The 22,139-nt window shown below is 46.1% G+C and overlaps 1 protein-coding gene across 6 annotated transcripts in view; it reads right to left on the reverse strand.

Moving 5' to 3' along the window:
• Nucleotides 1-22,139, reverse strand: part of Fbxo34 (F-box protein 34) — a 66,932-nt gene that overhangs the window by 19,431 nt on the left and 25,362 nt on the right. For 2 of the 6 annotated variants that reach the window (XR_004389597.1, XM_032917233.1), the window contains exon 2: nucleotides 11,599-11,676. The exons of 2 other annotated variants lie outside the window; for them this stretch is intronic. The gene's annotated coding sequence lies outside the window, so the exon portion shown is untranslated. Of the gene's footprint in view, nucleotides 1-5,680; nucleotides 6,026-11,598; nucleotides 11,677-22,139 lie in introns of those variants that run through there. 2 more of the 6 variants (XM_032917236.1, XM_032917234.1) reach the window with 2 other exon arrangements.

Consider the following 22,139-nt stretch of genomic DNA (forward strand, 5'->3'; position numbering starts at 1 on the left):
GACAGCCATTACATCATAAATCAACATTCCTGATACACTGAAACAAGATGCAACATGTTTCGTAAACTTTTTTTAAAAATGTAAATAACTAGATATACTAAACCCCTACTGTAAAAACATTCAGCATTATGGGTTTGCTTCAGGAACTAATACTCAGTCCTACCAAATACCAAACAGTACTTATCTCTCAGTTTTTGACAGCTTATTATCAGATAATCTGAAAAAAAAAAAAAAAAAACCTTACACTGATTAACAAATAAAAATTGCTGGAAAGCAAAACTGAAGCCAACCTTCACTGCCTGAGGTGCTGTGAGGAAATGAAGGGCTAGCCTAGCTTACATTCAAGCAGACCCCTAAAAAGCCAGGGCTTTCTGCCAGGCACTCCGAGTGCCATGTGCCTGTAATCTCAGCATTCAGGAAAAGGCTCGCGAGTCTAAGGTCCTCTTCAACTAAGAGCAAATTCAAGCCAGCCTGGGCCGCATGAGATGCTGCCAAGGGAGAGCCAAAGAAAGAAAAAGGAGAGAAGAAAGGGGAGGGAGAGAGGGAGGAGAGGGACAGAGAAGAAGAAGAGAAAGGAAGAGAAAAAAAAAGAAAGTCAGTTCTTACAGTGAAAGCAACATCATTTTGCTTTGAACAGACTGTACAGTTAAGAAAAATACTGAACACACTAATCACTAGGAAAATATTTTAACACCTAAAGATACCTAAGTCTCGATATACTAGAAGAATCTTCATTCCTCAAGGTAAAAATGGAAGCTAACAACACCCAGTGAAGGGCTCGGCAGCAGGTCCTGCCAACCCCAGCCAGACCTGAAGGCACATGATGTGCCCTGAGCCTTCTGAGGAATGTTCATGGGTCTGAGCCTAACCTGGCCAAGAGAGGGGGAGGGAGGGAGGGAGGAGAGAAGAAGTAAGGGAGGGGGTGGGGTGCTCAAGTGTGCACCATAGCACCACCCCAAACAATAAAATCCTAAGAAGAAACTGGGATCCGCACTTAGACTGCATCTATCAACCTCAGTTTCAAGCCAGTTTGTTATAAAAACCACACACAGGCCTCAGGGAGGCAGGGGCAGGTGGATCTCTGGGTTCGAGGCCAGCCTGGTCTACAAAGCTGGGGCTATTACACAAAGAAAGCTTGTCTTGAAAACTCAAACCAAACTCCACAAAAACAAAAACAAACAAAAAACCCCAAAAGCAAACATATGATCATAAAACATAAAACTAGAAAACTGTGTATGTGGGAGGATATAGCAAAAGGCACTCTAGTTTATACCATATGACTTTAGATCAGTAGTCATCAGTGCAGAAGGTGATGAGAACAATGGAGGGAAAGCTAGGAACAGATATAAACCAGGGACTTCAGAAAAACACAAGGAAGGCAACAATCTCCAAGGCACACCTCCACATCTGTGACACTGTTGTGTTAAAACTGAAGGCATCTGGCAGAGTCTGCAGAGACTAGGCTGTTAGAACGCTTAACTTTGTGGGACTTTCTCCTATTTCATAGAACAAGTATAGGACAACCACAGCCTCTGATCTGGACAGTAAGTAAACGGTTTGTCCTTTGCAAACACCACAGTTCCAGCCTCCTTCCTTATTACCAAAGCAATGGTGTTGGCCCCCCAGGCTCCTGAGACCTGCCCGGTTCTTCTCTTCTTCTTCTTCTTTTTTTGAACTTTTTGTTTCTCTTTTTTTTTAAAATATTTATTTATTATATATTAGTACACTGCAGCTGTCTCCAGACACCAGAAGAGGGCATCAGATCCCATTACAGATGGTTGTGAGCCACCATGTGGTTGCTGGGATTTGAACTCCAGACCCCTGGAAGAGCAGTCAGTGCTCTTAACCACTGAGCCATCTCTCCAGCTCCAACTTGCCTAGGTTCTAATCGTACTCAGAGGCTAGCACAGCGGTAAGCAGACTCCATCGTCTTCCAGTGCCTTCTAAACTGGGACATGGATTTAAAAAGTACACAGAACATAAGACTGTGGGCAGCAGAGAAGCACAGTGAGAACACACACACACACACACACACACACACAGAGAGACAGAGAGACAGACAGACAGACAGACAGATACACTTAGGCCAAAGACCTCAGAAAGCTACTGCAGAGTCAACCAGATCACAAAACAAAGTGGTGCTGTTAACACAGAACTCATGAAGACAACATGGACACTCAGCTAAATGACAAGCAGAAATAGGAGGATAAGAGAGCGCCTCAGGCTACCAGAGAAATAAAACCAACAAGAACACCTTAGGTCTTAGACTGATCCTGGCATGCAGTCAAATCAGTTCTTAAAGTCTCAGATTTGAAGCAAATTTTAGGAAAACAGGTATGGAGACCTCCAAATACTATTAGGGAGGATCAAATAATAGAGAAAGAACTCCCCCAAAGCACGTTATAAATCTGAAAATTTAAAGTTACTCATAGTAATAAAGGCAGAGAGGAACTGCAGAGTTTATTACCCTGAAACTAAATTTATATAGAAAAAGTGACATCATGGCTCTATGCTACCGCTCAGAGCGCAGGGATTACGAACGCGTACCACACCCAGCTCTTCGCTATCAACGTCTGCCTCAGTTATGGGAAAGCTGAAGTCTGAGACCACACATACTGTCCTCCACAGGCGCTCGTTTGGGAGAAGGCAGGAGGAGAGACAGGAGGAGAGGCAGGAACACGGGAATTATGGAGCAAAACCCATGAAAGGCAAGCGGTACAAACAGGTACTTTTAATTTACTGTGGGAAGAAATCAATAAAGAAAACGTCACCGAAACCAACATGTTTCTTAATACAGATCTACTGAGAACAGAAGAAATAAGAAATAAGATATAAGAAAGCCAAGAGAAGAATCTTTTGTTTTGAGACAGGATCTCCCACATCCTAGGCCAGCCTCTAACTGCTCTTGTGACTAGATAACCACGGATGACCTTCCTACCTCTGCTTCTCAGTGTTGGGATTACAACCAGGCATCACCATGCCTGACAAAAATCTTAGATATGCTAAATTTTAAGAAATATCACATAATTGTGAATTTCCCTTTTGGTGTTTATATTTACAAAAACAGTTGGTTATAAAACACCCCCCCTCCCCCGAGAGTGGGCAATACAGCTGGACACGGTGGGGGTTTTGGAATGGGGAGGGCACCAGGGAGGAGGGTGGGCCTGGGAGGAATGGAATCCAGTGTGACGGGTGCATACCAAGCAGCCTAGTTAAGTAGCCTTCATCGAGCTGGTTTACTGCCCTCTCTAGGAGATGCACCTGAGTAACCTTAACATGCTGGTGCCCACACTGCTGTGAAGGGGAGAGAGTTTTCTTGACTGCCCTAAAGCTTTCTAGGTGCTCATTTAGTGAGTTATGTTTCTCCCAAAGATGCCTGATTGGGGTTGGGGAACCAGTCAGTCAGCAAAGTGCTTGAAGCACGGGGCTCACATCTCAGCACTCACATAAGCCAGCAAAGGCAGGGTAATTCCAGGGCGAGGGAGTTAAGATAACCCCCAGAGGGGTTGGGGATTTAGCTCAGTGGTAGAGCGCTTGCCTAGCAAGCGCAAGGCCCTGGGTTCGGTCCCCAGCTCCGAAAAAAAAGAAAGAAGAAAAGATAACCCCCAGAGCTCCAAAGCTGGCCAGTCTAGTCCAATAGTGACTGGAGAAATTCTGTCCCCAAAAAATAAGCTGGGGGAGGGGTTTGTCCCCGCAGCCCGTCAGCCTTTGAAATAAATGCTATCCCACTGACTTAGTTTGTAGTGCTTTTAAACCTACAACAGGGTATGGTTGGGAGGCAGCTTTGTTGACTGAGTACTTACTTAACATGCACAAAGCTCTGGGTTGGTCTCCAGAGCACATAACCTGGGCACGGGGTGCAGCCTACAATCCTAGCTAGCATTTGCGAGGCAGAATCCAACCCCACAGAAATACACAAGATGCACGAAGCACACAGCCCTATTATGCATGTGGGCCAAGCAGACACCCTGCCACAGTGTTTTCAAGAACACTCTGCATTGTCAGGACGTTCCACGGCAGCCAAGCAGGCGGGGCCTACTCTCCCTCAGTCCACTGACGTTCTCAATGGCACCCTATGCCTCACCAAATCACCAACCCAAACCTCTCTCCCTTTACTACCCTAGCTGTCTTAACGCTCCATGTGCATGTCTGTAAAACCAGCATCTCGAACTCAGCAGTCCCCAGTGAAAATCCTCATCCCTTCGCACGTTCCACTCACGCACTGAAATCTTCCCCATTTTAGTAAACAGAAACATTAGTTTTCCAGCTGTTATCACCCAAGCCCTGCCTTGTTCTTGACTCCCCTCTCCCTCACACATCCCCCTAGGTCTGCCCTCAAACTTTAACAAGAGTCAGCCACTGTTCGCCACTATCCACTGCTGCCACCCTGCTCTATAAGCCACGGTTACTTCATCTTGTCCCTTCATCTACTCTTGTACTGGAACGAAACAGTGCTAAGCTCTAAGAAATGCACTTCAAAATCTCAACCACCATGTTTGGATGAAAGACTGTGGGGCCCACCAACACGGGCAATGCGGCCCAAGTAAAATTATTTTTTACGTTTGTCTGATGTGATTCTCTATTCTCCTAAACCTCGGCCAGTTACAGGGAGGGTAATGATACTGAACAGGAGGTTGTCAGGTGATCCTCAGGTACCTGTAAGAAGCCCACCACGGTCTGTTTTGAAGTCCTCACAAGGTGACAGAATCCCAATTCAAGGGACTGTCCTTCCCTTCTAATATACCTTAGCTGGGCTGCCATATTTGTAAGCTAAGGCTACTCAGATATACCCTGAACAGGTCACACTGTCAAGTATACAAGAAGGTATTTGGATCGGTTTTTTAAATATTCTCCCAAAAGCAAGAGAACAGAGAACCCTGACTCAGAATAAGCAGATTCCCTGTCACCATGGTAACAAGCCACTTTGCTGAAAGTGTGGAACATTCTGGGGCTTTGTTCTTATTAGGAATAAGATAGGACCAAGATAGCCAATTTTAGAGTATATCTATAAACATAAGATGGTATTTTTGACTCTTAAGTAACAAAATTTTAATATTTTTTTATTAATTTTTATTTATATGAGTACACTGTAGCTGTCTTCAGACACACCATAAGAGGACATCAGATCTCATTACAGATGGTTGTGAGCCACCGTGTGGTTATTGGGAATTGAACTCAGGACCTCTGGAAGGGCAGTCAGTGCCCTTAACCACTGAGCCATCTCTCCAGCCTCCCAAAATTTTAAACTGTCTGGTCTACAGGAAACAAGAGTAAGAAAGAAGACCAAAGAAAGCACAAGTATCCATCATGGAACTAAGTGTCCCAGATGCTGAGACTGGGCAAAACCCAAAGCTACCAGGAAATCTAAAAGGTTCCCATGCAAATAAGGATCCACTAGGGTTAGACATGGAAGCAGGGAGAGCAAAGGGCAGTGTGCGGTGTGTAGGTGCTAAGACAGTGTTGAGAAGCTGTCCTACAACTTCTTACGCAACATTCCTCGCTGGTGTACGGTCACACTGTGTGTCTTATGCTGAACCCCTAGTCTTTAGGGTCATTGTATTTAGAGTGAGACCTAAGGGATCATTAGATAAAGAAAATGGAGACCTCTTAAACAGACCTGTGCCCTTGTGAAAACACTTAGGTCCCTCCCTTTTTCCTGCTGACAAAACCATCCGCTCACCAGGAAGCTGCTTCCCGCTGGGCTCAGTCAGGTCTCAGGCATGAAATGCTGGAAGCAACCTCAAGAGAACATCTGTGTGCCTACTGTGGCCATTCCTCCTGCCATGACTGGGAAGTCTGTCGTTGAGACATCTGGGGATAATCTGGGAGGACAACCAGGTATTCCCGACAAGTGCAATCCTTTCTGACCAGTCACTGAGGAGAAAGCAAAGGTTCCCATCAGCTCCGACAAGCAAATGTCTCAAGACTCTTTTACTTCCAACATTCATGCCCTAAAATTCACCAGTGGAGAAACGCTAAGGCCATGCCTGGTTACTTCCTTTTGTCTGCTTTATTTTACTTAGAAAATACCATGTGCGTGGTGGGCGTGTGGAGGTTAGGACAATTCTCCTTCCCCACGAGATCAAACTCAGGTCAGCAGGCCGTAAACTACTGAGCCATCTTGCCAGCCTGCTCTGTCTACTTCGTATTTGGTTTTTCTCAAAGATGAATAAAACAAGATTACAGCATTAGCAAGCTGACCCACATGAAAACTATTTCAGTGAATCACAGAGATATTTTTAATGACTCAGCCCACACTGGTTTCTTTTTCGTTGCTTTGTTCCCGTTTTATGTGACCATCTGCCACATCAGCAGCCCTCCAGCTTTCACAGAAGTTTTCACAAAACTATGACTGTGCATTAAAGACGACAAACTCTCTCACCTGACAGCTTTCAAGACTGGAGCTTAGAGACAAGGGCTCAGTCTGTTACCTGAGCTAGACTCAAACCTCATCTTCCTGCCTTAGTTCCAGGACAGCCAGGGCTACACAGAGGAACCCTCAGGGGAAGAAAAAGGAAGAGAAAAGCATCTACTGCCTGTGAACAGAACAAACCAACCAACAAACAAAACCATGCTGGCACAGTCCTCGCCGCACCCGTCTTTTGGAATCTCTGTGAAAAGCAACAGCAGCAGCCTCAGGTCCTCCCACCACCGCTGCCCACCTCACCTCTCAGGCCAAGATAAGCGCTTGCTGAGGGCTCTGCTCAACCACACACTTGCTGTCACTTCCACAAGGCCCAGGGCCTGAAGAAGCTTTTCAAAACCTACAGTACTGGCTCAGTGGTAGACTGCTCCCCTGGCACGCACAAGGCCGCGAGCTCAATCCTCACTGCAGCAAAAGTGCAATAATAAAAACCCCATGTAACTCTCTCTAGACCATGTTCTGAAAGGTCTCTCATCATTTATAGATTCTGTATTTCAAATGTATGTTGTAGGCAATGCCAGGGCAAATGCAGGTCAGTTTCTGAGGAAGGCCTAAGGTAACCAAGAATATCTACTGTCTCACTGACTGTAATCTGTTGAACATGCAATTCAAGGTGATTTTTCATATGAACGAAGTCCTGGAGAAGGGCCTTCCAGATACCACGGCATTGGTCTTAAACATAAGCTATAAAGAAACCTGGCCCAATTCCCTTGCCACCCCTTCCTTCCTTCCAAAAAAGAGGAGCGCATCTGAGGGAATCACTGGGAATTACAAGGTCTGAAAACAGCAGTTAGCCATGTCTGACCTAGAGTTCATCACATCAACTAGGGGTAAGAAGAACGACAACAAACCTCTTGCCTGCAAGAGACGACAGTGACGGAGGACTGGAGCGAGGAAGAGACTCAGTCCGTGCAGATGCTTAATAAAACCCAGCAACCAGGCCTCCAGACCATGACCGCCGTAGCAACCGACTTAAGGGGCAATGCCCCCAAAGGCTCACAGATCTGAATGCTTCTTTTCCTGGCTGTAGAACTGTTTGGGAAGGTTTAGGAGGTGTGGCCTCGTTGGAGGAAGAGTGTCACGGGAGACCTTTCTCTCTCAGGTAAGGATGTACGTATGTCCTCAGCAACTGTGCCAGTGCCATGCCTGCCTGTCTGCTGCCATGTTCCCCACCATGAAGGGCATGGATTCGCCCTCTGAAACTACAGGCCCCAGTCAAATGGCCTTCTTTATAAGTTGCCTTTGTCACGGTGTCTCCTCAGAGCCAAACAACGGTAATTCACACAGCCCGTGCTGAAGGGCCTTGCAGGAATTTATGCACTTTAGTTACAACAGTTCCTGTCTTAACCACAAATACCTTCTGGAAAATGAAGCATGGGCATTTAGCGCAGTGGTAAAGAACATGCCGAACATGCAGGACCCTGGGTTCAATATTCAGCCCAGAAACAACCAACCAAAAAAGAAAGAAAAGAGGTAAGAGATACCCCTCGATAGAGGAGGCTGAGAGTCTGAATCTCCCAGAAGCTTACACTCGCACTCCTCCTCACCCCTTCCTTTTCAAGCTTGTTCTGAATCTGTATGATTCTCTTGCCTCTGTCTCTCAAGTCCGGTTCACTTTAAAGTACCACCTTGTTTCCCATGACATTTCTTCCCTGGTCACACATGGATCTGTCAGTGAAAACAAGGAAAGAGAACGTGGAGTGGCAGACTATGACATGGCCTGCCTGCTCTGAAATGAAGGGCACTGACAGCCTCAGCAGGCCATTCCCATGACACCTAAGACCCAAACTCTCACTAGCGTAGGCACAGTTCCTGCCTACCAGAGTGGATGTGAGTGACCGGGTAACTACAGCCAGTCACTGACGGATGACGAACTGCTAGGAATCCACAACAATGAATTGTGACTGTTCCAGTTCCTCTGAAGAGCAGGCCATGTGATCTGATGATGCTCCACCTTCCCAACATTCACAAGCAACCTAGCAACCACAGGTCATGCAGTGTCAACCACGACAGACACATGTCAGGAAAATGAAAATCTTCCTCCCAAAATAAGCAAAATCTTTTCCTGACTTACAAACCAGTTGGAGATTGGCCAGGCTTATTTCAAAATCCCTTTAATAGTTGAAATCAGTTACCGATTTTATCAAGAGTCCTAAGTAGTCATGCATACACGGATGACAGCCAGAAATTTCTGGAAACAAAAACCTGAGGTAAAAGACTCAGATGCTGAAGAACACTGAGTTGTAAGGTAAACATCAGGGAACATCATCCCAAAGACAGAGAAACAGGAAGTTAAAGGCTGGGAGCTGCTCCAGTGGATGCCCAGCCTCAATTAGGTAAACGCCAGGCAGGTGTGGGCAGCTGCCTAGCATCTCAGCACTTGGGAGGCAGAGACACGCAGACTCCTGGGGCAAGCTGAAGGCTAGGTTAGCCAGAATTGGTGAGCTCTGGGCTCAGTGAGAGATTCTGCATCACTAACTAGGAAGGGATGAAAGATACCTCCATACACACATGTGGCGTGCTCACACGCAAGCACACACACACACGCCACACACCTAACAATCAAACAAGCAAACAGCAGAAGCAGGGCTAGAAATGGAAACAACATCTGATTTCTCACTGTTTCAGGTATATCGCTGTCTGCCCTTCTCCCTTCCCCCACTTCCATAATGCTGTGGGTCCTCTGAGAGCGTTAAGACAGATGGTTCTCTAGACTTCCGTATCCCAGTCAAGGTTTGAGGTGGTGAGAGGTAACATTGCAAAGTTCGGCATGCTGACATGCTGAACAATCTTAAGCTATAAAAGCAACCTCAAGACCAAGGTCTCTAACTTTCTCGCATCCTCCGTCTCCCTCCAAGCAGGAGGGATGCTCGCTGGAGTTCCTTATCTAAAGCTCTTCCGTGAGGAATGGCAGTCCTAAGTTCTCCTCACCTGTAGAACAGGAAAGAGTGATTTCGGGAAAAGATGGCCGGGAGAATACTATGTCCAGAGCCCAGATGAACTCTGCCCCATACTGTTATCGTTTGTTCGTCGTGGCTCTTAATCTCCTCTTAAAACCATTTACTCAAAATACTCCAAAGCCGCGTGTATCCCACTTCCCGCTTCTGTAGGAAGACAAGAATACGCATGTTTTTTCTGTCATGTCACCAGAACTCAAATTTGGAGCCTTCAGGGGGAAAGGGACGTTCCTTTAACACCTGCAAAGTGATCAATACACAGAGACCCAGGTCTGTGATGTAGAAACCGTAAGAGAGCAGATGCCCTGGACTGGAGTTACACTGTGCTGCGTTCTATGTGGATGCTGGGAATTGAGCTCTTAACTGCTGAGCCATCGTTCCATCTCAAGTAAATGTTTCTGTCACATGAGCCACCTTTAAATATCACTGACCATATTTCCATCTACCAATACTCTACCCGAAAGGCTATCAGATATTCACTGTGAGGGGAATTGGAAGTCTCTGGGGAATCCAATCACAGAAAAAATCTAAGATGCTTCCAGACGCTCCCAGACCAAATCTGGCAAGTTACCCAACACTGGAGCTTAACATTCGCTGCTAAGTCCTATATGTGTAGTTAGAACTTTCCTACCAAACTCCACCATGAAATGAGAAATCACCCAAGAATTTAGACATCTCTAGCATACAAGACTAAACAAGGAAACAGGGGAGGGAGGCGTGACTCTAATCTCAGCACTTGGGAGGCAAAGGCAGGAGGATCATGGAGTTCAAAGCCAGTCTGTGTAGCACAGTGAACCGTCATGGAAGGAGACAGAGGGAAGACAGGATCTACGAGAAAAGCTGAGGCACGGGAATCTCATGAGCCAGAAATGGGACAGGAGTGGAGAGGAAAGGAGAAATGAAACTAAACCCTCAATAGGAAAATAAAAACACTGTATGGTATGTTCAGAAAATCTAAAACTAATCTTACTAAACTAAACTTTACTTAGTTCAAAATAAAACTAAGAGAAAATGAGAAAAAAGAAGGAAAGTCAACAAAATTATCAGAAAACAGTTCCCAGATGACAGAGGCTCATCAGATCCTCGGCATTGATGCCCTCGGCACCTATGCCTCAAACATTTCAAACACAGAGCTCAGGAACTCAGGTAGGCAGGCAGCTGAGGTCTGTGACCCTGGCACTCAGGAGACTCAAGCAGAAGAAGCCCAAGCACGAAGTCAGTTCCATCCAAGAGAGCTCGAGATTGCCTAAGATCCAGAAAGAAGCTGTCTGAACAGCAACAAATAAATCCAAACGGCTTCGGGCTTCTAGCAACGAGAAAGCAGGAGAAAAACATGAGACAAACTCAAAACTTCAAATTCGAGTCCATCCAGCTAACAAGAAGGATGGATAAGCCATCTTCAGACATTACGGGCATGGAGAAGTAACTGTCATGTGAAGACACTTTCTGAAAGGTTTGAGCGAGTGAAGACCTGCCTGGCTTGTGTGTGGACCACGCTGTCCATAGCCCTGATCAAATGAAAAGGAACAGAAGAGCTCGGCAGGGGGTTGGGGATTTAGCTCAGTGGTAGAGCGCTTAAGTGCAAGGCCCTGGGTTCGGTCCTCAGCTGGGGTGGGGGTGGGGGAGCTCATCCTTCACCCCCACTCCCCACCCCGCTTCCTGCCTGAGCTCTGCTGCTATGCCTTCCCTGCCGGGATCTAAAGTCAACCTTTGCTTCCTAAGTCAGGCGTTGCCACCGTGGTGAAGGGCAGCTCACACACCGTGCACACAGCAATGGCTCTGAAAAGCTCCTCCTCTACAGAAGACACTTACACTTCGCTCACAGACCGTGCTCAGTACAGGTGCAGGTGTTTCTGGTAGATCCTCACGTTTTGTCCTTTCTGTCTATCAAGAGACACTGGACAGAGGGAGATTACCCCAGAGGCTGCTGCAACCCTTGCTCCATGCTTACACTGAACTTCCAGTCTGCTCCATTTCCCTTCCCCAGAAGCCCAAGCCCCTAGCCCTCTGTCTGCTCAGCTCCGCACACTCCTCAGCCCTCTTGCCTCATTTTGGGTTCCACACCCAAATACGTAAGGTTCCTCTACTTAGGTGTGTAATAAAGTTCTAGGTTCTTCATGTTATCTACCAGTTGTCAGTATATTTGACTAAAATACTTCAAGTGTCTGCAAAGTCTAACTAGGAGAGTACGTTCTACATGGGAAAGAGCTCACCTACCATGCAGAGGCTCGGGTTTGATTTCCATCGATGGGACGGTGTCAAGAGCATGGAGGAGGACAGCTGGAGTCATGGGATCTAAACCAAGATAAAGAAGACAGAAGATCTAAACAAGAAGTCCAGTACACGGGGTTGGGGATTTAGCTCAGTGGTAGAGCGCTTGCCTAGGAAGCGCAAGGCCCTGGGTTCGGTCCCCAGCTCCGAAAAAAAAGAACCAATAAAAAAAAAAAAGAAGTCCAGTACAAGCAGACAGTGCTATCTTCAAGATGCCGGGGGCAGGACATTGGTGAGTGGCTCGGCACAACAGCAGATGATCCAAACCAAAGTGCACATTCGAGAATACAGCGCGTCAGAATAGCTCAAGAGTACTGCTCCTGAGAAGCTGGAAAAGCTGCACTAGCTTAGCGGAACTCTCAGTCTTAATACGTAAAAACACGGACAATGTAAGCAGACTCCTAATTACCTACGTTAAAAGAACGAGGAACAAAAACATTTCTGGGGAATGAGGAAAAAGTTAACTCCTCACAGCTAAGGCTCTACACTCAGAATACAGGAGTGCTAGTAATGGTCAAACATGTCCGCAAAAGCATGGGGCCTCAGTGGCCAGGAGGGAGGCTGACGAGAGGTCATGAAAGGAGGTTGTGACACAGGGTGCTAATGCCCACATCTCAGGCCCTTTCCTCGGAGGCTGAGGAAAGAAGACTGCGGGAGCCTGAGGTCAGGCCAAGCTACAGAGCAGGGCCCAGAAGGCTAAGCTGCCGCTGCCTCCAGGGAAAGCTGGCAATGAAAGGCACAGGGGCTCACAGTGAGGTGCCGTTCTTCAGAGCAGCCCTTACAGACTGCTGCTGCTAAGGCGAATGCACTTAATATTCAAATTAGAAATGCAAAACATCACTGTAACAAGCATTTAACCAGTGAACTCAGATTCCTCTCGAGAGATTCTTAGTTTTAACTGTGTATGTAGCTGTGTGGCTGTGTGTGGCTGTGTGTGTGTGTGGCTGTGTGTGTGTGTGTGTGTGTGTGTGTGTGTGTGTGTGTGGGTGTGTGTGTGTATGTGTGTGTGTCTGTGTGTGTGTATGTGTGTGTGTGTGTGTGTGTGTGTGTGTGTGTGTGTGTGTGTGTGTGTGTGTGCGTGTGTGTGTGTGTGTGTGTGTGTGTGTGTGGCTGTGTGTGTGTGTGTGGCTGTGTGTGTGTGTGTGGGTGGATGGCTGTGTGTGGATGGCTGTGTGTGTGTGTGTGTGGCTGTGTGTGTATGTGGCTATGTGTGTGTGTGTGTGTGTGTGGCTGTGTGTGTATGTGGCTATGTGTGTGTGTGGCTGTGTGTCTGTGTGTCTGTATGTGTGTGGCTGTGTGTCTGTGACTGCGTGGGTGTGCGCTGAGAACCACACTCCATCCTCTACAAGAGTGCAGTGTTCTTATCCACTGCCACCTCCCTCGCCCTACCTTCATGACTCCCTTTTCACATTAATAATCAAGAATTTCCCCTAAAAGAATTTTTATTTTCTTTATAATAATCTAAGTTTCTACAACAAAAAAGTATTACCTGGATAAAACTAGAGCTGTCTGATTCTGTGTGATATTCCAAATTATCTGTAACTGTTTTTAACAATTTCATTCCTGTCACATGGCATACCTAACTCACCTCAGGAACAGAGGAAGTTACCTCAGTAGTTCACAAATTTGGTGACACTTTAGTTCCTTCAAGACAATATTCAAAGCACTATGAGGGGCTATTTTGTCTTAATATTGTACAAGAAGTTAAAATGATCAACTCAGTAAATTCTCAAATGTCCCCTAAGATGGCCACAACTTTGATCTTTTTTTCTTTTTTCTTTTTCATTCTTTCTTTTTCTTTTTCAAGACAGGGTTTCTCTGTGTATCCCTGGCTGGCCTGTCGAGGCTGGCCTCAAACTCCAGCTTCTGCCTCCCGAGTGCTGGATCAAAGGTGTGTGGTCCACTGCCCAGCTAACTCTGATCTTTCATACTGTCATTATTTCCAACCCCGAGGGTAACATTGTTAGTTATGTAAATATAACCTGAAATATGAAATACACTGTTTTAACTGAGACACCTTTATATAACTTCTTTTTTTTTTTTTTTTGGTTCTTTTTTTTTTTTCTAGAGCTGGGGACCGAACCCAGGCCTTGCTTTTCCTAGGCAAGCGCTCTACCACTGAGCTAAATCCCCAACCCCTACTTTATATAACTTCTAAACAAGTTTATTTGTATTAGTATTTCTGAGTATGTATATTAAGGCACACGGGTGGGGTCAGAAGACATCGTTTTTTTGAAGTCAATTCGCTCTTCGACCATGGATTCCAAGGATCAAACTAAGGTCATCAGAGTTGTGCAGCAAGGGCTTTTATCCGCTGAGCCAACCTCTTTATGTAGCTTTAAAGTGGACTCCTACTTAGATAGAAACATTACCCTGGCCTGAGTTTTCTAATCACAATTCAGACAGTACCGCTGTTTCCAGACTGGATGACAGGGACCATGATGTCATCATCTTTACAGAGAAATTAGCAGAGACAGCTGCGACGAGATGCGGACCAGTCCAAGGCAGGCCCGTGTGTGCATGTATTCCCTTAAGAGTGACTCCATTTGCTTTAATCTGGATTTAAGGAAAGCTGGTTCCCTAGCTGATACGCTGGTAGGCAGGCAGCCATAGTTAATTTAAAGCCCTGACATCGAAAACTGCTTTTGTTCTTAGCACAGAAGTAAGATAAACATAAGAGCAGCCTACCCTTCTCATCCTCTTTTTGCCTAACAATGGTAGTAACCACTACCCAGCAACATTACTAAGTACATTACTACTCCTGGTGTTAAAGAGTAGTGTCTGTAAGTTCATCAACACCGCCCACCCCACTTTTACTCTTAACACAGAAGAATAATCCCACGGCATGAAATGCCACTTAAATTTTCTTTCAAAAGGCTGCCAGCAGGGTCTGGAAAGAGGCTCAGAGAGTCTGGTGCTCTACCAGAGAACGTGAGCTCAGTCCCTGGCACCCACGCCAGGTGGTTCCCGACAGGATGGAGCTCCATCACCTGGAAGGCAGGTGCCCTCTCTGGCTTCCTTGGGCACCTGTGCACGTGTGGTATACACTCACACAGACGCACTTACACACAAATAAAACAGGGCTGCTACAAGATTCTTTTTTTTTTTTTTTTTTTTTTTGGAGACAGAATTTTTCTGTGTAGCCCTAACTGTCCTGCCCAAGCTGGCTTTGAACTCAGAAATCCGTCTGCCTCGGTCTCCCGAGTGCTGGGATCGAAGGTGTGTGCCACCAAACCCAGCTTAAATATTTTTTTTCTATGTAAAATTAGGTTTTCCAGTTTCTACAAAGCCTACCTCTGGCTTAGCAACTGTTATCATTTCAGCCTTACTCAAAACTTCCTGTTGAGCCTGCAGTATTTTGGTGAGGAGCCCTGATCTCTGGCTGCTGGGAAGCCCACTGTTTCCCTGGATAAGAGGTGGACGCCACTTCCATCAGATCTACCTCACCGTCCTGAGGGGAAAACAGTTTGCTTTTTTCCATCCTGAGTTTTCCCAAACTATTTCAGGGCTCTGACAACCCTGCCAGTGACTAAGTCCCCTCCTGGGAACAGCTGCCCCATTATCACCATGGAAAACAGTCACTCCTAACACTTGGCTGATAAGGATCTGGAAACTCATTGTAACCTGGGCAGTGCAAATCCCACCCTACCCAGTCTAAAGATAAACTCGTTATGTTTGGAATAATGACCTCTACCCGACAACTCCAGCAGTACTTGTGTTCCAAGCACAAGCTTTTCAGTTTTCCGTATATTCTTACTAATGTTAAGATTTTTATTGCTATTTCCTTCCTTTCAAACCAGTTAATCAGGAACCACTGCCACTCCCTGGTCCCTCTCTCATTCAGGAACAAGTGCCCTGGTACTTTTAGGGTAAAGCAACTTGCCAACTGGCCTCCTGTTTCAGAAATACTTTGTACAGTACATGTGTTATGTGGTGACTTTTGTTCTTGGCAAGCTAGTTCTCCAGTCTGGAAAACCAACAGGAGATAACCTCAAGAGTCCTTTTCCTACACCCATCAAAACTACTTACCTACTTACGACTACTTACAAACTGAATTCTTCCAGAAAATGTATCCCAAATAGGGATAAATAAAATCAATGAAAAGAAACAGGAGAAAAGTGGATAGTCCCAGGCACACCTTCCTTTTTACTTTAATCCTTTGCCTTATATTAACTCAGTTCTTATAGAGAAATGTGACATAGGATAGATTATCCTTCTGGAACCCCTAAATTCATTCTGCTAGAGGGAACTCCATAATCCATTCACAGAACACTACCCCCTAAACCAGAATTAACCTGAGCCATTTAATCCCTAATCTTTAATCCAGAGGAGTGCAATAAATTCCTCTGGCTGAGCCTTAAGCTCCTCTCAGCGTACTGTAAGCAAATCAATTATCGTATTCGACGGAGGAGCTCAGTCATGCCAGCAAGCAGTGTAGTACCGAATCACAGGGCCGGCCCAGTCTCCCACTCTCCTCCCCGAGACAGGGTCCACTGAATAATCCTGACTGGCCCAAAAGTCAGAGATCCTGCTGTCTCTGCGTCTGCTTTCCCCTTTTTAACAAATTAACCAGCAGGCTCTAGTAAGAGTTTATCTATTACGTTAATTTCTAATTTGTAACCAACATAAATATCCATAAGGTACTGTAGCAAGCAGTAGCAAGAGATTACTGCTGCTCACCAAGAGGGAGCCACGACTGGTACTGGAAACCTAGCTAGCTACTCAGTCCTAGTGAAGTCACCGGTACCAGAGAGAACCCACTACCTTACTAAACCAACATGATCCTACCAACAACCGAAACAGCTGTCCTTATACCCACAAGGAAGTATAGTTTTCCCCCCTCATCAAGCAAACTTCACTTTACAACAGATAGGAGACGACCACAGAAAACTAGAACCAATCCAAAGGCACAGTGGTGGAGTACGGTTCTCACGGATACGCTATGAACACTCCCAACACCTAAGACTAAGCCAACATTGCAGAAGAGGAGGTGGAGAAACCGTCACAAGCTAGGTCAGGGCGTCTACTGTCAGACTGTGTCTGCAGTGATATCAGAAGTCACATCCGTAACTCTCGCCAACATGACTGCCTAAATGTGAGCTGAAAAGGGACACCAAAAGAAAGGACAAACTGGGGGAGGGTGGTGGCCCACAAAGCCTCAACCCCACACAAAGAACTGTAGGCAACTAGAGAAAGCCGGGGTGGTTGTCCCCAGTGAAGAGCATAGGAACTGGTTAACCAATATCACACACCTGGTCAGCCCTGAAACATACATGCAAGTAACATTGTACAGACCATTTGATGTTATGTTTAGGAATATATATGCTCATGCATATACATATATGCATGGAACAATTAGTAAAAATACACCATGGATTTGAAAGACAGCAAGGAGCTCTGCATATATGGCAGGTTTGAAGGGAGAAAAATGAAGGGAGAAATACAATTATATTATCTCAAAAATAAATTTTTAAAAGGAAATAATTATACTTTCTATTGGTGACAATGTCAAATGTATTTCTAATACTGTTAAGAGCTGGAAGAAAATACAGTTTCGTTAAAAATTAGTGAAAGCAACTACTGTTTTGTACTGACTTTCACCATCCAAATACAGGCACCCCCACCCCACCCCCGCCAGCTCTTAAAATACACTCAGCAGGCCAGCAAGATGGCTCACTAAGTCAACGAGAGCTCACCCACATTCAACTCAGAAAAGCTTGGGGAGCAGAAGAGAACCGGATCCTGAAAGTTGTCTTCTGAGCTCCGCCTGTGCTGGCGCAGGTACACGCACACGCACACGCATGCACACGCATGCACACGCACGCACACACACACACGCACACACACACACAGAGTAAATGCAGTGGCGCATTTAAGGAGGCAATGGCTCATCGTCCAGGCTCTTCACTCAAACACTGGTGAGCTAAGCTAGAGTGCCTGACACTGACTGCCTCAAGTATTTCAGCCCCTAAGTACTGGATGTGTTTTTATAATAAACCATCATTTACGTCTGAAAGTCTGATCCTCAAATCTAGTAATAATACATACATATGATACAGTGTAAAAAGCAATATACTTAAGCTGAAAAAAAGTCTTAGCTTGCACCTTAATTCCATACATATAAAATGAAGATAATTATCAGATTGTAATTTGAAATGTACACTGTAAAATCTGATTATTACACAGTGCTGCTCTCTCTCCCCTCTCTCTCCATCTCCCCTCCCCGACCCCCCCAGTTTCTCTGTGTAGCCCTGGCTGTCCTAGAACTGTAGACCAGTGTCTCAGTTAGGGTTTTACTGCTGTGAACAGATACCATGACCAAGGCAACTCTTATGAGGACAACAACATTTAATTGGGGCTGGCTTACAGGTTCAGAGGTTCAGTTCATTATCATCAGGCAGGAGCATGGCAGCATCCAGAAAGGCATGGTGCAGGAGGAGCTGAGAGTTCTACATATTCAATCTGAAGGCTGCTAGGAGAAGACTGGCTTCCAGGCAGCTAGGACTAGGGTATTAAGTGACACACCTACTCCAACAAGGCCACACCTCCTAATAGTGCCATTCCCTGGTCCAAGCATATACAAACCATCGCATTCTACTCCCTGGCCCCCACAGACTTGTTCAAACATAGGAGTCTATGGGGGCCATACCTAAACACAGCGTAATGCAAAATACATTCAGTCCAACTTCACAAGTCCTCATCGTCAATAGCAGTCTCAACAAAGATAAAAGTCCTAAGTTCAAGGTATCCTCTGAGATTCATCCAATCACTTAACTGCCATCTCCAAAGCAAGACAGGAAACCAGCTGGGCAAACTCCAAACTCTGCATCTCCATGGCTGATGTCAAAGCGGTCTTCAGATCTCCGACTCCTTTTTCCCTTTTAGCAGCTTTCCTCAACAGATAGCCCATGGCTCTGGCACCTCAAACAGCTTGGGGTCTTCAAAGCAACTTTAATGTTACGGCTCCTTGTTTCAATGTCTGGGATCCACACCTGATCTTCTGGGCTCCACCAAAGTGCCGTTGTCCCTTCTCCAGCTCTGCCCTCTGCAGCGCTCTAAGCTCAGGTTGATCCACTCCACTGCGGCTGCTGTTCTTGGCGATCATCCCATGGTACAGGCATCTCCAATACACTGGGGTCTTCCACTGCAACTAGGCTTCACCAATAGCCTCTCACAGGCTCTCTTCATGGTTCCAAGCCTCAACTCCGTTGCCTGACCCCTTCAGTCCTGGGCCATCAATTGCAACTGAGGCTGCACCTTCACCAATGACCTTCCATGGCCTCTCACAGTGCCCAGCCTCAGCTGCTCTTCATGACCCCTTCACGCCTTCAAAACCAGCACCACCTGAGTGACTCTTACACATTACCAAGTCCAGCTGCAGCAAGAGTTACAACCTTGGCTATCTCTGGAACACAGCTTCTTTGTGCTCTCAGAAAACACCTCCCAGAAGATTTCACCGCAATGATGCTGGTCTCTTTATCACCACTAATTTCTTAGCTCCAGCTGACCAGCATTAATTGTCCTAGTAGCCCCTTCTATTCTTAACTCTAAAGCCAGAGCCACATGGCTGCTTTCTGGGGCTAGAACACCCCCCACCCCTTTATTCTCTCACCAGCTCTCTGTTTTCTGACTCTCTCTGGCTAAGCTTGGCTTCTCTGTAACTTGCTCTGTAGATTGGCCTGAACTCAGAGATCAGCATGGCTCAATCGCCTGAATGCTGGATTAAAGGTGTTAACCACCATGCCTGGATCTAAATTTAGCTGGGTAGGATCTTACCCCAACGTCCCCATCCCTTAATCTGTTATCTCCTAGAACACAGGATTCGGCTCCATTTCACTTCCTGGTGCCCCTTTAATACTCAAGCCATGCATTTTATACTTTTCCTGTCTAAGCTCACTGCACTTGTTCAAACGCTCTTGAAGACACCTTAGCCAGAGAACAAAGTCTCTGCTGCTCCTTTAGAGACTTCCTTTGTCAACGCAATTAATATCTCTTCACCTTAGCCTCAGGCGGACTCCAGACAAGGGCAAAAAGCAGCCACGTTCTTCACAAAAATACTACAAAAACAGTCTCTGGGCCACATATTGAAATTTTTTTTCACTAAAACCTCTTGGGCCAGGTCTGCACAATTCATATCACTCTCAGTAACAAAGTCTTTCACAGTCCTACTAGGAGAAACCCACTAAGCCCCACTTGAAGCAGTCCAGTTCTTTCCAAATCCAAAGTCCCAAAATCCACATTCTTCCAAACAAAAGCATGGTCAGGCCCATCACAGCAATACCCAGCCTCTGGTACCAACTTCTTTCTTAGTTAGGGTTTTACTGCTCTGAACAGACACCATGACTAAGGCAAGTCTTATCAACGACAACATTTAATTGGGGCTGGCTTACAGGTTCAGAGGTTCAGTCCATTATCATCAAGGGAGGAGCATGGCAGCATCCAGGCAGGCATGGTGCAGGAGCTGAGAGTTCTATATCTTCCTCTGAAGGCTGCTAGCAGAAGACTGGCTTCCAGGGAGCTAGGATGAGGGTATCAAGCAGACCCCCACAGTGACACATCACCTCCTAATAGTGCCACTCACTGGCCCAAGCATATACAGACTGTGACAGCCAGGCTAGTCTCAAACTCTGAGAACCGCCTGCCTCTGCCTCCCCAGTGCTGAGTAGCCTAGCAAGTGCCACCACACCCCTATGCTACATTCCCAAGCCACCGTTATTACAGTGTGTCTCCTGAGAAACCAAAGGTGATACTCTTTCTATGTGTATTAAGTCATCAAATTCTGGTTTACCTCATATATTCAATATTTTGTCATCCAGTGATTTCCCTAGAAATCAAACTGACCCTAGGAATCAGTTTCTTAAAGTTAAGAAGGGAGAAAGGCTGGGACTTAGCAACCTCAGTAGCAAAGCTGGCCTAGCAAGTGCAAAGCCCTGGCTCTCATGCTCAGACGACAGAACCCTATGAACAGAGCACATGAAGGTAATCTGATGAAATACATGAATATATGAATGAACTGCCTTTATGTGCCTGCAACGCTAAGCAAAATATGTTTGCTCTGACTCTCCGCCTGTCAGTCAATAAGATGGGAATAAATACAGCTACAAGGGTGCCATGAAGGACTCCTGCCTAAATGGGCCGGGAGCTATGCATTATGGAAGTAACCTTCTGAAGCAATAAGGAGGCTTTCCTGCGCTCGACACTGTAGATGCTTACCTTGTTTTTCTTCATCACTTACTAGATATAATAAAGGGTCAGGTGCTGTGCCACATGCCAGTAATCCTAGCTTAGCAAAGGCAAGAATATCACCACAGGCTTAAAGCCAGCCTGGTCTACACAGTGAGTCGTCCCCTAACAGAAGTTTAAGAGAAAACAGAACTATAATAAAATATGGCATAATTGTCTCATGTCACCAACAAATGTCTCCATAACAAATTCAGTAAACGATAATTACTTTTCCATAGAGTCTGATGTCTTTCCATTTTTATGTGTATGAGTGTATTGTCTTCATACATGTCTGCTCCACACGCATGCCTTGTGCCTGTAGAGGCCACAAGGTGTTAAAACCCCTGTGTACCAGAGTGACAAGTGGGCTGAGTTGCCCACTGAGTCCTGCAGTCCCAGGCCCTTGGGAAAGCAGCTGGACCTCTTCCCTGCTAAGCCAGCTCTCCAGCCCCAGAGCCTCCTTGTTGAAAAGGTAATAACCACTGGGCATGGCGGGCGGCACACACCTGTGAGCCCAGCCCTCGGGGCCTACGGCGGAAAGACCCTGACTCAAGGCCTGCCTAGGTATGTACCAAGCCAGCCAGGGCTAAGTGCAGTTACCCCTTCCCTGCTCTGACTGATTTGATTATCGAGTAGGGATGTACACTAACGAGGGAAGTCACTAGTCTAGTGTGTTGACGAATGCCTAATCCTGGCACTCAAGGCTGAGGCAGGAGTTCTGGGCTACAGAGGATGTGGGTTTGAGTCAGAATGGTCCCTACGGGCACATAAATTTGAATGCTTAGTTCTTAGTTGGTGGAACTCTTTTGGGAAGGATTAGAACGGGGGTTCTCAACCTGTGGGTTGTGACTTCTATGGCAAACCTCCGTCTCCAAGAGTTGCATTAGGATTCGCAGCAGAAGCTAAATTACAGCTATGAAGGAGCAACACAAATAATGCTGTGGTCGGGGATCGTCACGTCATGAGGACTGTATTAAAAGGCTGCAGCGTTAGGAAGGTTGAGAAGCACTGGATTAGGAGATGCGGCCATGTTGGAGGAATAGTATTACAGGGTGGGCATTGAGTTTCAAAAGCCCAGCTGCTACCGTGCTCTCAGTCACACGGTCATGGACTCACCCTCCGAAACTGTAGGGCCTCCGACTAAATACTTTTAAAAGTTGCCTTGGAGGAGAGGGGATGGGATAGGGGGTTTATGGATGGGAAACCGGGAAAGGGGATAACATTTGAAATGCAAATAAAAAATATCCAATAAAAAAGAAATGTAA

This window comes from Rattus rattus, chromosome 12 (assembly GCF_011064425.1).
Source record: "Rattus rattus isolate New Zealand chromosome 12, Rrattus_CSIRO_v1, whole genome shotgun sequence".
Taxonomy (NCBI): domain Eukaryota; kingdom Metazoa; phylum Chordata; class Mammalia; order Rodentia; family Muridae; genus Rattus; species Rattus rattus.